A 16,032-nucleotide genomic window follows, 5' to 3' on the forward strand; every position below is an offset into this window, starting at 1 on the left:
GCTCAGAACCTGGCTATATGCAAATTAGTCTGTTCCTGTCCCAGTGCATGATGGGAACAGGGCAAACCAAACTACCAAGCCAATTCTTATACTGGGAAGGAGACAAGCTTCCGGGGACCGGTTTCTGGCATCACAGCCTTCGTCGGCCCGGCTTGCTTGAATCCTGATGGTGCAATGAGCAAGGGACTCACGTCTGAGTATACCCTCCCACACATAGTGTGGATAAAATCGATTTTGGAAAAAGGGGGTGGTGATGGACAGAGTTTCTGAATGATGCAGAATACTCTTACCAAGTCAAGAGATCATGGTTTTAATCCATCACCTGTTTTTTAGCTCATTGCACCATCCCAGCTCAGAACCTGGCTATATGCAAATTAGTCTGTTCCTGTCCCAGTGCATGATGGGAACAGGGCAAACCAAACTACCAAGCCAATTCTTATACTGGGAAGGAGACAAGCTTCCGGGGACCGGTTTCTGGCATCACAGCCTTCGTCGGCCCGGCTTGCTTGAATCCTGATGGTTGAATGAGCAAGGGACTCACGTCTGAGTATACCCTCCCACACATAGTGTGGATAAAATCGATTTTGGAAAAAGGGGGTGGTGATGGACAGAGTTTCTGAATGATGCAGAATACTCTTACCAAGTCAAGAGATCATGGTTTTAATCCATCACCTGTTTTTTAGCTCATTGCACCATCCCAGCTCAGAACCTGGCTATATGCAAATTAGTCTGTTCCTGTCCCAGTGCATGATGGGAACAGGGCAAACCAAACTACCAAGCCAATTCTTATACTGGGAAGGAGACAAGCTTCCGGGGACCGGTTTCTGGCATCACAGCCTTCGTCGGCCCGGCTTGCTTGAATCCTGATGGTGCAATGAGCAAGGGACTCACGTCTGAGTATACCCTCCCACACATAGTGTGGATAAAATCGATTTTGGAAAAAGGGGGTGGTGATGGACAGAGTTTCTGAATGATGCACAATACTCTTACCAAGTCAAGAGATCATGGTTTTAATCCATCACCTGTTTTTTAGCTCATTGCACCATCCCAGCTCAGAACCTGGCTATATGCAAATTAGTCTGTTCCTGTCCCAGTGCATGATGGGAACAGGGCAAACCAAACTACCAAGCCAATTCTTATACTGGGAAGGAGACAAGCTTCCCGGGACCGGTTTCTGGCATCACAGCCTTCGTCGGCCCGGCTTGCTTGAATCCTGATGGTGCAATGAGCAAGGGACTCACGTCTGAGTATACCCTCCCACACATAGTGTGGATAAAATCGATTTTGGAAAAAGGGGGTGGTGATGGACAGAGTTTCTGAATGATGCAGAATACTCTTACCAAGTCAAGAGATCATGGTTTTAATCCATCACCTGTTTTTTTAGCTCATTGCACCATCCCAGCTCAGAACCTGGCTATATGCAAATTAGTCTGTTCCTGTCCCAGTGCATGATGGGAACAGGGCAAACCAAACTACCAAGCCAATTCTTATACTGGGAAGGAGACAAGCTTCCGGGGCCTGGTTTCTGGCATCACAGCCTTCGTCGGCCCGGCTTGCTTGAATCCTGATGGTGCAATGAGCAAGGGACTCACGTCTAAGTATACCCTCCCACACATAGTGTGGATAAAATCGATTTTGGAAAAAGGGGGTGGTGATGGACAGAGTTTCTGAATGATGCAGAATACTCTTACCAAGTCAAGAGATCATGGTTTTAATCCATCACCTGTTTTTTAGCTCATTGCACCATCCCAGCTCAGAACCTGGCTATATGCAAATTAGTCTGTTCCTGTCCCAGTGCATGATGGGAACAGGGCAAACCAAACTACCAAGCCAATTCTTATACTGGGAAGGAGACAAGCTTCCGGGGACCGGTTTCTGGCATCACAGCCTTCGTCGGCCCGGCTTGCTTGAATCCTGATGGTGCAATGAGCAAGGGACTCACGTCTGAGTATACCCTCCCACACATAGTGTGGATAAAATCGATTTTGGAAAAAGGGGGTGGTGATGGACAGAGTTTCTGAATGATGCAGAATACTCTTACCAAGTCAAGAGATCATGGTTTTAATCCATCACCTGTTTTTTAGCTCATTGCACCATCCCAGCTCAGAACCTGGCTATATGCAAATTAGTCTGTTCCTGTCCCAGTGCATGATGGGAACAGGGCAAACCAAACTACCAAGCCAATTCTTATACTGGGAAGGAGACAAGCTTCCGGGGACCGGTTTCTGGCATCACAGCCTTCGTCGGCCCGGCTTGCTTGAATCCTGACGGTGCAATGAGCAAGGGACTCACGTCTGAGTATACCCTCCCACACATAGTGTGGATAAAATCGATTTTGGAAAAAGGGGGTGGTGATGGACAGAGTTTCTGAATGATGCACAATACTCTTACCAAGTCAAGAGATCATGGTTTTAATCCATCACCTGTTTTTTAGCTCATTGCACCATCCCAGCTCAGAACCTGGCTATATGCAAATGAGTCTGTTCCTGTCCCAGTGCATGATGGGAACAGGGCAAACCAAACTACCAAGCCAATTCTTATACTGGGAAGGATACAAGCTTCCGGGGACCTGTTTCTGGCATCACAGCCTTCGTCGGCCCGGCTTGCTTGAATCCTGATGGTGCAATGAGCAAGGGACTCACGTCTGAGTATACCCTCCCACACATAGTGTGGATAAAATCGATTTTGGAAAAAGGGGGTGGTGATGGACAGAGTTTCTGAATGATGCAGAATACTCTTACCAAGTCAAGAGATCATGGTTTTAATCCATCACCTGTTTTTTAGCTCATTGCACCATCCCAGCTCAGAACCTGGCTATATGCAAATTAGTCTGTTCCTGTCCCAGTGCATGATGGGAACAGGGCAAACCAAACTACCAAGCCAATTCTTATACTGGGAAGGAGACAAGCTTCCGGGGACCGGTTTCTGGCATCACAGCCTTCGTCGGCCCGGCTTGCTTGAATCCTGACGGTGCAATGAGCAAGGGACTCACGTCTGAGTATACCCTCCCACACATAGTGTGGATAAAATCGATTTTGGAAAAAGGGGGTGGTGATGGACAGAGTTTCTGAATGATGCACAATACTCTTACCAAGTCAAGAGATCATGGTTTTAATCCATCACCTGTTTTTTAGCTCATTGCACCATCCCAGCTCAGAACCTGGCTATATGCAAATGAGTCTGTTCCTGTCCCAGTGCATGATGGGAACAGGGCAAACCAAACTACCAAGCCAATTCTTATACTGGGAAGGATACAAGCTTCCGGGGACCTGTTTCTGGCATCACAGCCTTCGTCGGCCCGGCTTGCTTGAATCCTGATGGTGCAATGAGCAAGGGACTCACGTCTGAGTATACCCTCCCACACATAGTGTGGATAAAATCGATTTTGGAAAAAGGGGGTGGTGATGGACAGAGTTTCTGAATGATGCAGAATACTCTTACCAAGTCAAGAGATCATGGTTTTAATCCATCACCTGTTTTTTAGCTCATTGCACCATCCCAGCTCAGAACCTGGCTATATGCAAATTAGTCTGTTCCTGTCCCAGTGCATGATGGGAACAGGGCAAACCAAACTACCAAGCCAATTCTTATACTGGGAAGGAGACAAGCTTCCGGGGACCGGTTTCTGGCATCACAGCCTTCGTCGGCCCGGCTTGCTTGAATCCTGATGGTGCAATGAGCAAGGGACTCACGTCTGAGTATACCCTCCCACACATAGTGTGGATAAAATCGATTTTGGAAAAAGGGGGTGGTGATGGACAGAGTTTCTGAATGATGCACAATACTCTTACCAAGTCAAGAGATCATGGTTTTAATCCATCACCTGTTTTTTAGCTCATTGCACCATCCCAGCTCAGAACCTGGCTATATGCAAATTAGTCTGTTCCTGTCCCAGTGCATGATGGGAACAGGGCAAACCAAACTACCAAGCCAATTCTTATACTGGGAAGGAGACAAGCTTCCGGGGACCGGTTTCTGGCATCACAGCCTTCGTCGGCCCGGCTTGCTTGAATCCTGATGGTGCAATGAGCAAGGGACTCACGTCTGAGTATACCCTCCCACACATAGTGTGGATAAAATCGATTTTGGAAAAAGGGGGTGGTGATGGACAGAGTTTCTGAATGATGCACAATACTCTTACCAAGTCAAGAGATCATGGTTTTAATCCATCACCTGTTTTTTAGCTCATTGCACCATCCCAGCTCAGAACCTGGCTATATGCAAATTAGTCTGTTCCTGTCCCAGTGCATGATGGGAACAGGGCAAACCAAACTGCCAAGCCAATTCTTATACTGGGAAGGAGACAAGCTTCCGGGGACCGGTTTCTGGCATCACAGCCTTCGTCGGCCCGGCTTGCTTGAATCCTGACGGTGCAATGAGCAAGGGACTCACGTCTGAGTATACCCTCCCACACATAGTGTGGATAAAATCGATTTTGGAAAAAGGGGGTGGTGATGGACAGAGTTTCTGAATGATGCACAATACTCTTACCAAGTCAAGAGATCATGGTTTTAATCCATCACCTGTTTTTTAGCTCATTGCACCATCCCAGCTCAGAACCTGGCTATATGCAAATTAGTCTGTTCCTGTCCCAGTGCATGATGGGAACAGGGCAAACCAAACTACCAAGCCAATTCTTATACTGGGAAGGATACAAGCTTCCGGGGACCTGTTTCTGGCATCACAGCCTTCGTCGGCCCGGCTTGCTTGAATCCTGATGGTGCAATGAGCAAGGGACTCACGTCTGAGTATACCCTCCCACACATAGTGTGGATAAAATCTATTTTGGAAAAAGGGGGTGGTGATGGACAGAGTTTCTGAATGATGCAGAATACTCTTACCAAGTCAAGAGATCATGGTTTTAATCCATCACCTGTTTTTTAGCTCATTGCACCATCCCAGCTCAGAACCTGGCTATATGCAAATTAGTCTGTTCCTGTCCCAGTGCATGATGGGAACAGGGCAAACCAAACTACCAAGCCAATTCTTATACTGGGAAGGAGACAAGCTTCCGGGGACCGGTTTCTGGCATCACAGCCTTCGTCGGCCCGGCTTGCTTGAATCCTGATGGTGCAATGAGCAAGGGACTCACGTCTGAGTATACCCTCCCACACATAGTGTGGATAAAATCGATTTTGGAAAAAGGGGGTGGTGATGGACAGAGTTTCTGAATGATGCACAATACTCTTACCAAGTCAAGAGATCATGGTTTTAATCCATCACCTGTTTTTTAGCTCATTGCACCATCCAGCTCAGAACCTGGCTATATGCAAATTAGTCTGTTCCTGTCCCAGTGCATGATGGGAACAGGGCAAACCAAACTACCAAGCCAATTCTTATACTGGGAAGGAGACAAGCTTCCGGGGACCGGTTTCTGGCATCACAGCCTTCGTCGGCCCGGCTTGCTTGAATCCTGATGGTGCAATGAGCAAGGGACTCACGTCTGAGTATACCCTCCCACACATAGTGTGGATAAAATCGATTTTGGAAAAAGGGGGTGGTGATGGACAGAGTTTCTGAATGATGCAGAATACTCTTACCAAGTCAAGAGATCATGGTTTTAATCCATCACCTGTTTTTTAGCTCATTGCACCATCCCAGCTCAGAACCTGGCTATATGCAAATTAGTCTGTTCCTGTCCCAGTGCATGATGGGAACAGGGCAAACCAAACTACCAAGCCAATTCTTATACTGGGAAGGAGACAAGCTTCCGGGGACCGGTTTCTGGCATCACAGCCTTCGTCGGCCCGGCTTGCTTGAATCCTGATGGTTGAATGAGCAAGGGACTCACGTCTGAGTATACCCTCCCACACATAGTGTGGATAAAATCGATTTTGGAAAAAGGGGGTGGTGATGGACAGAGTTTCTGAATGATGCAGAATACTCTTACCAAGTCAAGAGATCATGGTTTTAATCCATCACCTGTTTTTTAGCTCATTGCACCATCCCAGCTCAGAACCTGGCTATATGCAAATTAGTCTGTTCCTGTCCCAGTGCATGATGGGAACAGGGCAAACCAAACTACCAAGCCAATTCTTATACTGGGAAGGAGACAAGCTTCCGGGGACCGGTTTCTGGCATCACAGCCTTCGTCGGCCCGGCTTGCTTGAATCCTGATGGTGCAATGAGCAAGGGACTCACGTCTGAGTATACCCTCCCACACATAGTGTGGATAAAATCGATTTTGGAAAAAGGGGGTGGTGATGGACAGAGTTTCTGAATGATGCACAATACTCTTACCAAGTCAAGAGATCATGGTTTTAATCCATCACCTGTTTTTTAGCTCATTGCACCATCCCAGCTCAGAACCTGGCTATATGCAAATTAGTCTGTTCCTGTCCCAGTGCATGATGGGAACAGGGCAAACCAAACTACCAAGCCAATTCTTATACTGGGAAGGAGACAAGCTTCCCGGGACCGGTTTCTGGCATCACAGCCTTCGTCGGCCCGGCTTGCTTGAATCCTGATGGTGCAATGAGCAAGGGACTCACGTCTGAGTATACCCTCCCACACATAGTGTGGATAAAATCGATTTTGGAAAAAGGGGGTGGTGATGGACAGAGTTTCTGAATGATGCAGAATACTCTTACCAAGTCAAGAGATCATGGTTTTAATCCATCACCTGTTTTTTTAGCTCATTGCACCATCCCAGCTCAGAACCTGGCTATATGCAAATTAGTCTGTTCCTGTCCCAGTGCATGATGGGAACAGGGCAAACCAAACTACCAAGCCAATTCTTATACTGGGAAGGAGACAAGCTTCCGGGGCCTGGTTTCTGGCATCACAGCCTTCGTCGGCCCGGCTTGCTTGAATCCTGATGGTGCAATGAGCAAGGGACTCACGTCTAAGTATACCCTCCCACACATAGTGTGGATAAAATCGATTTTGGAAAAAGGGGGTGGTGATGGACAGAGTTTCTGAATGATGCAGAATACTCTTACCAAGTCAAGAGATCATGGTTTTAATCCATCACCTGTTTTTTAGCTCATTGCACCATCCCAGCTCAGAACCTGGCTATATGCAAATTAGTCTGTTCCTGTCCCAGTGCATGATGGGAACAGGGCAAACCAAACTACCAAGCCAATTCTTATACTGGGAAGGAGACAAGCTTCCGGGGACCGGTTTCTGGCATCACAGCCTTCGTCGGCCCGGCTTGCTTGAATCCTGATGGTGCAATGAGCAAGGGACTCACGTCTGAGTATACCCTCCCACACATAGTGTGGATAAAATCGATTTTGGAAAAAGGGGGTGGTGATGGACAGAGTTTCTGAATGATGCAGAATACTCTTACCAAGTCAAGAGATCATGGTTTTAATCCATCACCTGTTTTTTAGCTCATTGCACCATCCCAGCTCAGAACCTGGCTATATGCAAATTAGTCTGTTCCTGTCCCAGTGCATGATGGGAACAGGGCAAACCAAACTACCAAGCCAATTCTTATACTGGGAAGGAGACAAGCTTCCGGGGACCGGTTTCTGGCATCACAGCCTTCGTCGGCCCGGCTTGCTTGAATCCTGACGGTGCAATGAGCAAGGGACTCACGTCTGAGTATACCCTCCCACACATAGTGTGGATAAAATCGATTTTGGAAAAAGGGGGTGGTGATGGACAGAGTTTCTGAATGATGCACAATACTCTTACCAAGTCAAGAGATCATGGTTTTAATCCATCACCTGTTTTTTAGCTCATTGCACCATCCCAGCTCAGAACCTGGCTATATGCAAATGAGTCTGTTCCTGTCCCAGTGCATGATGGGAACAGGGCAAACCAAACTACCAAGCCAATTCTTATACTGGGAAGGATACAAGCTTCCGGGGACCTGTTTCTGGCATCACAGCCTTCGTCGGCCCGGCTTGCTTGAATCCTGATGGTGCAATGAGCAAGGGACTCACGTCTGAGTATACCCTCCCACACATAGTGTGGATAAAATCGATTTTGGAAAAAGGGGGTGGTGATGGACAGAGTTTCTGAATGATGCAGAATACTCTTACCAAGTCAAGAGATCATGGTTTTAATCCATCACCTGTTTTTTAGCTCATTGCACCATCCCAGCTCAGAACCTGGCTATATGCAAATTAGTCTGTTCCTGTCCCAGTGCATGATGGGAACAGGGCAAACCAAACTACCAAGCCAATTCTTATACTGGGAAGGAGACAAGCTTCCGGGGACCGGTTTCTGGCATCACAGCCTTCGTCGGCCCGGCTTGCTTGAATCCTGATGGTGCAATGAGCAAGGGACTCACGTCTGAGTATACCCTCCCACACATAGTGTGGATAAAATCGATTTTGGAAAAAGGGGGTGGTGATGGACAGAGTTTCTGAATGATGCACAATACTCTTACCAAGTCAAGAGATCATGGTTTTAATCCATCACCTGTTTTTTAGCTCATTGCACCATCCCAGCTCAGAACCTGGCTATATGCAAATTAGTCTGTTCCTGTCCCAGTGCATGATGGGAACAGGGCAAACCAAACTACCAAGCCAATTCTTATACTGGGAAGGAGACAAGCTTCCGGGGACCGGTTTCTGGCATCACAGCCTTCGTCGGCCCGGCTTGCTTGAATCCTGATGGTGCAATGAGCAAGGGACTCACGTCTGAGTATACCCTCCCACACATAGTGTGGATAAAATCGATTTTGGAAAAAGGGGGTGGTGATGGACAGAGTTTCTGAATGATGCACAATACTCTTACCAAGTCAAGAGATCATGGTTTTAATCCATCACCTGTTTTTTAGCTCATTGCACCATCCCAGCTCAGAACCTGGCTATATGCAAATTAGTCTGTTCCTGTCCCAGTGCATGATGGGAACAGGGCAAACCAAACTGCCAAGCCAATTCTTATACTGGGAAGGAGACAAGCTTCCGGGGACCGGTTTCTGGCATCACAGCCTTCGTCGGCCCGGCTTGCTTGAATCCTGACGGTGCAATGAGCAAGGGACTCACGTCTGAGTATACCCTCCCACACATAGTGTGGATAAAATCGATTTTGGAAAAAGGGGGTGGTGATGGACAGAGTTTCTGAATGATGCACAATACTCTTACCAAGTCAAGAGATCATGGTTTTAATCCATCACCTGTTTTTTAGCTCATTGCACCATCCCAGCTCAGAACCTGGCTATATGCAAATTAGTCTGTTCCTGTCCCAGTGCATGATGGGAACAGGGCAAACCAAACTACCAAGCCAATTCTTATACTGGGAAGGATACAAGCTTCCGGGGACCTGTTTCTGGCATCACAGCCTTCGTCGGCCCGGCTTGCTTGAATCCTGATGGTGCAATGAGCAAGGGACTCACGTCTGAGTATACCCTCCCACACATAGTGTGGATAAAATCTATTTTGGAAAAAGGGGGTGGTGATGGACAGAGTTTCTGAATGATGCAGAATACTCTTACCAAGTCAAGAGATCATGGTTTTAATCCATCACCTGTTTTTTAGCTCATTGCACCATCCCAGCTCAGAACCTGGCTATATGCAAATTAGTCTGTTCCTGTCCCAGTGCATGATGGGAACAGGGCAAACCAAACTACCAAGCCAATTCTTATACTGGGAAGGAGACAAGCTTCCGGGGACCGGTTTCTGGCATCACAGCCTTCGTCGGCCCGGCTTGCTTGAATCCTGATGGTGCAATGAGCAAGGGACTCACGTCTGAGTATACCCTCCCACACATAGTGTGGATAAAATCGATTTTGGAAAAAGGGGGTGGTGATGGACAGAGTTTCTGAATGATGCACAATACTCTTACCAAGTCAAGAGATCATGGTTTTAATCCATCACCTGTTTTTTAGCTCATTGCACCATCCAGCTCAGAACCTGGCTATATGCAAATTAGTCTGTTCCTGTCCCAGTGCATGATGGGAACAGGGCAAACCAAACTACCAAGCCAATTCTTATACTGGGAAGGAGACAAGCTTCCGGGGACCGGTTTCTGGCATCACAGCCTTCGTCGGCCCGGCTTGCTTGAATCCTGATGGTGCAATGAGCAAGGGACTCACGTCTGAGTATACCCTCCCACACATAGTGTGGATAAAATCGATTTTGGAAAAAGGGGGTGGTGATGGACAGAGTTTCTGAATGATGCAGAATACTCTTACCAAGTCAAGAGATCATGGTTTTAATCCATCACCTGTTTTTTAGCTCATTGCACCATCCCAGCTCAGAACCTGGCTATATGCAAATTAGTCTGTTCCTGTCCCAGTGCATGATGGGAACAGGGCAAACCAAACTACCAAGCCAATTCTTATACTGGGAAGGAGACAAGCTTCCGGGGACCGGTTTCTGGCATCACAGCCTTCGTCGGCCCGGCTTGCTTGAATCCTGATGGTGCAATGAGCAAGGGACTCACGTCTGAGTATACCCTCCCACACATAGTGTGGATAAAATCGATTTTGGAAAAAGGGGGTGGTGATGGACAGAGTTTCTGAATGATGCACAATACTCTTACCAAGTCAAGAGATCATGGTTTTAATCCATCACCTGTTTTTTAGCTCATTGCACCATCCAGCTCAGAACCTGGCTATATGCAAATTAGTCTGTTCCTGTCCCAGTGCATGATGGGAACAGGGCAAACCAAACTACCAAGCCAATTCTTATACTGGGAAGGAGACAAGCTTCCGGGGACCGGTTTCTGGCATCACAGCCTTCGTCGGCCCGGCTTGCTTGAATCCTGATGGTGCAATGAGCAAGGGACTCACGTCTGAGTATACCCTCCCACACATAGTGTGGATAAAATCGATTTTGGAAAAAGGGGGTGGTGATGGACAGAGTTTCTGAATGATGCAGAATACTCTTACCAAGTCAAGAGATCATGGTTTTAATCCATCACCTGTTTTTTAGCTCATTGCACCATCCCAGCTCAGAACCTGGCTATATGCAAATTAGTCTGTTCCTGTCCCAGTGCATGATGGGAACAGGGCAAACCAAACTACCAAGCCAATTCTTATACTGGGAAGGAGACAAGCTTCCGGGGACCGGTTTCTGGCATCACAGCCTTCGTCGGCCCGGCTTGCTTGAATCCTGATGGTTGAATGAGCAAGGGACTCACGTCTGAGTATACCCTCCCACACATAGTGTGGATAAAATCGATTTTGGAAAAAGGGGGTGGTGATGGACAGAGTTTCTGAATGATGCAGAATACTCTTACCAAGTCAAGAGATCATGGTTTTAATCCATCACCTGTTTTTTAGCTCATTGCACCATCCCAGCTCAGAACCTGGCTATATGCAAATTAGTCTGTTCCTGTCCCAGTGCATGATGGGAACAGGGCAAACCAAACTACCAAGCCAATTCTTATACTGGGAAGGAGACAAGCTTCCGGGGACCGGTTTCTGGCATCACAGCCTTCGTCGGCCCGGCTTGCTTGAATCCTGATGGTGCAATGAGCAAGGGACTCACGTCTGAGTATACCCTCCCACACATAGTGTGGATAAAATCGATTTTGGAAAAAGGGGGTGGTGATGGACAGAGTTTCTGAATGATGCACAATACTCTTACCAAGTCAAGAGATCATGGTTTTAATCCATCACCTGTTTTTTAGCTCATTGCACCATCCCAGCTCAGAACCTGGCTATATGCAAATTAGTCTGTTCCTGTCCCAGTGCATGATGGGAACAGGGCAAACCAAACTACCAAGCCAATTCTTATACTGGGAAGGAGACAAGCTTCCCGGGACCGGTTTCTGGCATCACAGCCTTCGTCGGCCCGGCTTGCTTGAATCCTGATGGTGCAATGAGCAAGGGACTCACGTCTGAGTATACCCTCCCACACATAGTGTGGATAAAATCGATTTTGGAAAAAGGGGGTGGTGATGGACAGAGTTTCTGAATGATGCAGAATACTCTTACCAAGTCAAGAGATCATGGTTTTAATCCATCACCTGTTTTTTAGCTCATTGCACCATCCCAGCTCAGAACCTGGCTATATGCAAATTAGTCTGTTCCTGTCCCAGTGCATGATGGGAACAGGGCAAACCAAACTACCAAGCCAATTCTTATACTGGGAAGGAGACAAGCTTCCGGGTCCTGGTTTCTGGCATCACAGCCTTCGTCGGCCCGGCTTGCTTGAATCCTGATGGTGCAATGAGCAAGGGACTCACGTCTAAGTATACCCTCCCACACATAGTGTGGATAAAATCGATTTTGGAAAAAGGGGGTGGTGATGGACAGAGTTTCTGAATGATGCAGAATACTCTTACCAAGTCAAGAGATCATGGTTTTAATCCATCACCTGTTTTTTAGCTCATTGCACCATCCCAGCTCAGAACCTGGCTATATGCAAATTAGTCTGTTCCTGTCCCAGTGCATGATGGGAACAGGGCAAACCAAACTACCAAGCCAATTCTTATACTGGGAAGGAGACAAGCTTCCGGGGACCGGTTTCTGGCATCACAGCCTTCGTCGGCCCGGCTTGCTTGAATCCTGATGGTGCAATGAGCAAGGGACTCACGTCTGAGTATACCCTCCCACACATAGTGTGGATAAAATCGATTTTGGAAAAAGGGGGTGGTGATGGACAGAGTTTCTGAATGATGCACAATACTCTTACCAAGTCAAGAGATCATGGTTTTAATCCATCACCTGTTTTTTAGCTCATTGCACCATCCCAGCTCAGAACCTGGCTATATGCAAATTAGTCTGTTCCTGTCCCAGTGCATGATGGGAACAGGGCAAACCAAACTACCAAGCCAATTCTTATACTGGGAAGGAGACAAGCTTCCGGGGACCGGTTTCTGGCATCACAGCCTTCGTCGGCCCGGCTTGCTTGAATCCTGACGGTGCAATGAGCAAGGGACTCACGTCTGAGTATACCCTCCCACACATAGTGTGGATAAAATCGATTTTGGAAAAAGGGGGTGGTGATGGACAGAGTTTCTGAATGATGCACAATACTCTTACCAAGTCAAGAGATCATGGTTTTAATCCATCACCTGTTTTTTAGCTCATTGCACCATCCCAGCTCAGAACCTGGCTATATGCAAATGAGTCTGTTCCTGTCCCAGTGCATGATGGGAACAGGGCAAACCAAACTACCAAGCCAATTCTTATACTGGGAAGGATACAAGCTTCCGGGGACCTGTTTCTGGCATCACAGCCTTCGTCGGCCCGGCTTGCTTGAATCCTGATGGTGCAATGAGCAAGGGACTCACGTCTGAGTATACCCTCCCACACATAGTGTGGATAAAATCGATTTTGGAAAAAGGGGGTGGTGATGGACAGAGTTTCTGAATGATGCAGAATACTCTTACCAAGTCAAGAGATCATGGTTTTAATCCATCACCTGTTTTTTAGCTCATTGCACCATCCCAGCTCAGAACCTGGCTATATGCAAATTAGTCTGTTCCTGTCCCAGTGCATGATGGGAACAGGGCAAACCAAACTACCAAGCCAATTCTTATACTGGGAAGGAGACAAGCTTCCGGGGACCGGTTTCTGGCATCACAGCCTTCGTCGGCCCGGCTTGCTTGAATCCTGATGGTGCAATGAGCAAGGGACTCACGTCTGAGTATACCCTCCCACACATAGTGTGGATAAAATCGATTTTGGAAAAAGGGGGTGGTGATGGACAGAGTTTCTGAATGATGCACAATACTCTTACCAAGTCAAGAGATCATGGTTTTAATCCATCACCTGTTTTTTAGCTCATTGCACCATCCCAGCTCAGAACCTGGCTATATGCAAATTAGTCTGTTCCTGTCCCAGTGCATGATGGGAACAGGGCAAACCAAACTACCAAGCCAATTCTTATACTGGGAAGGAGACAAGCTTCCGGGGACCGGTTTCTGGCATCACAGCCTTCGTCGGCCCGGCTTGCTTGAATCCTGATGGTGCAATGAGCAAGGGACTCACGTCTGAGTATACCCTCCCACACATAGTGTGGATAAAATCGATTTTGGAAAAAGGGGGTGGTGATGGACAGAGTTTCTGAATGATGCAGAATACTCTTACCAAGTCAAGAGATCATGGTTTTAATCCATCACCTGTTTTTTAGCTCATTGCACCATCCCAGCTCAGAACCTGGCTATATGCACATTAGTCTGTTCCTGTCCCAGTGCATGATGGGAACAGGGCAAACCAAACTACCAAGCCAATTCTTATACTGGGAAGGAGACAAGCTTCCGGGGACCGGTTTCTGGCATCACAGCCTTCGTCGGCCCGGCTTGCTTGAATCCTGATGGTGCAATGAGCAAGGGACTCACGTCTGAGTATACCCTCCCACACATAGTGTGGATAAAATCGATTTTGGAAAAAGGGGGTGGTGATGGACAGAGTTTCTGAATGATGCAGAATACTCTTACCAAGTCAAGAGATCATGGTTTTAATCCATCACCTGTTTTTTAGCTCATTGCACCATCCCAGCTCAGAACCTGGCTATATGCAAATTAGTCTGTTCCTGTCCCAGTGCATGATGGGAACAGGGCAAACCAAACTACCAAGCCAATTCTTATACTGGGAAGGAGACAAGCTTCCGGGGACCGGTTTCTGGCATCACAGCCTTCGTCGGCCCGGCTTGCTTGAATCCTGATGGTGCAATGAGCAAGGGACTCACGTCTGAGTATACCCTCCCACACATAGTGTGGATAAAATCGATTTTGGAAAAAGGGGGTGGTGATGGACAGAGTTTCTGAATGATGCACAATACTCTTACCAAGTCAAGAGATCATGGTTTTAATCCATCACCTGTTTTTTAGCTCATTGCACCATCCCAGCTCAGAACCTGGCTATATGCAAATTAGTCTGTTCCTGTCCCAGTGCATGATGGGAACAGGGCAAACCAAACTACCAAGCCAATTCTTATACTGGGAAAGAGACAAGCTTCCGGGGACCGGTTTCTGGCATCACAGCCTTCGTCGGCCCGGCTTGCTTGAATCCTGATGGTTCAATGAGCAAGGGACTCACGTCTGAGTATACCCTCCCACACATAGTGTGGATAAAATCGATTTCGGAAAAAGGGGGTGGTGATGGACAGAGTTTTTGAATGATGCAGAATACTCTTACCAAATCAAGAGATCATGGTTTTAATCCATCACCTGTTTTTTAGCTCATTGCACCATCCCAGCTCAGAACCTGGCTATATGCAAATTAGTCTGTTCCTGTCCCAGTGCATGATGGGAACAGGGCAAACCAAACTACCAAGCCAATTCTTATACTGGGAAGGAGACAAGCTTCCCGGGACCGGTTTCTGGCATCACAGCCTTCGTCGGCCCGGCTTGCTTGAATCCTGATGGTGCAATGAGCAAGGGACTCACGTCTGAATATACCCTCCCACACATAGTGTGGATAAAATCGATTTTGGAAAAAGGGGGTGGTGATGGACAGAGTTTCTGAATGATGCAGAATACTCTTACCAAGTCAAGAGATCATGGTTTTAATCCATCACCTGTTTTTTAGCTCATTGCACCATCCCAGCTCAGAACCTGGCTATATGCAAATTAGTCTGTTCCTGTCCCAGTGCATGATGGGAACAGGGCAAACCAAACTACCAAGCCAATTCTTATACTGGGAAGGAGACAAGCTTCCGGGGACCGGTTTCTGGCATCACAGCCTTCGTCGGCCCGGCTTGCTTGAATCCTGATGGTGCAATGAGCAAGGGACTCACGTCTAAGTATACCCTCCCACACATAGTGTGGATAAAATCGATTTTGGAAAAAGGGGGTGGTGATGGACAGAGTTTCTGAATGATGCAGAATACTCTTACCAAGTCAAGAGATCATGGTTTTAATCCATCACCTGTTTTTAGCTCATTGCACCATCCCAGCTCAGAACCTGGCTATATGCAAATTAGTCTGTTCCTGTCCCAGTGCATGATGGGAACAGGGCAAACCAAACTACCAAGCCAATTCTTATACTGGGAAGAAGACAAGCTTCCGGGGACCGGTTTCTGGCATCACAGCCTTCGTCGGCCCGGCTTGCTTGAATCCTGATGGTGCAATGAGCAAGGGACTCACGTCTGAGTATACCCTCCCACACATAGTGTGGATAAAATCGATTTTGGAAAAAGGGGGTGGTGATGGACAGAGTTTTTGAATGATGCAGAATAC

The sequence above is a fragment of the Lissotriton helveticus genome, chromosome 2_1, assembly GCF_964261635.1.
Source record: "Lissotriton helveticus chromosome 2_1, aLisHel1.1, whole genome shotgun sequence".
Classification (NCBI taxonomy): Eukaryota; Metazoa; Chordata; class Amphibia; order Caudata; family Salamandridae; genus Lissotriton; species Lissotriton helveticus.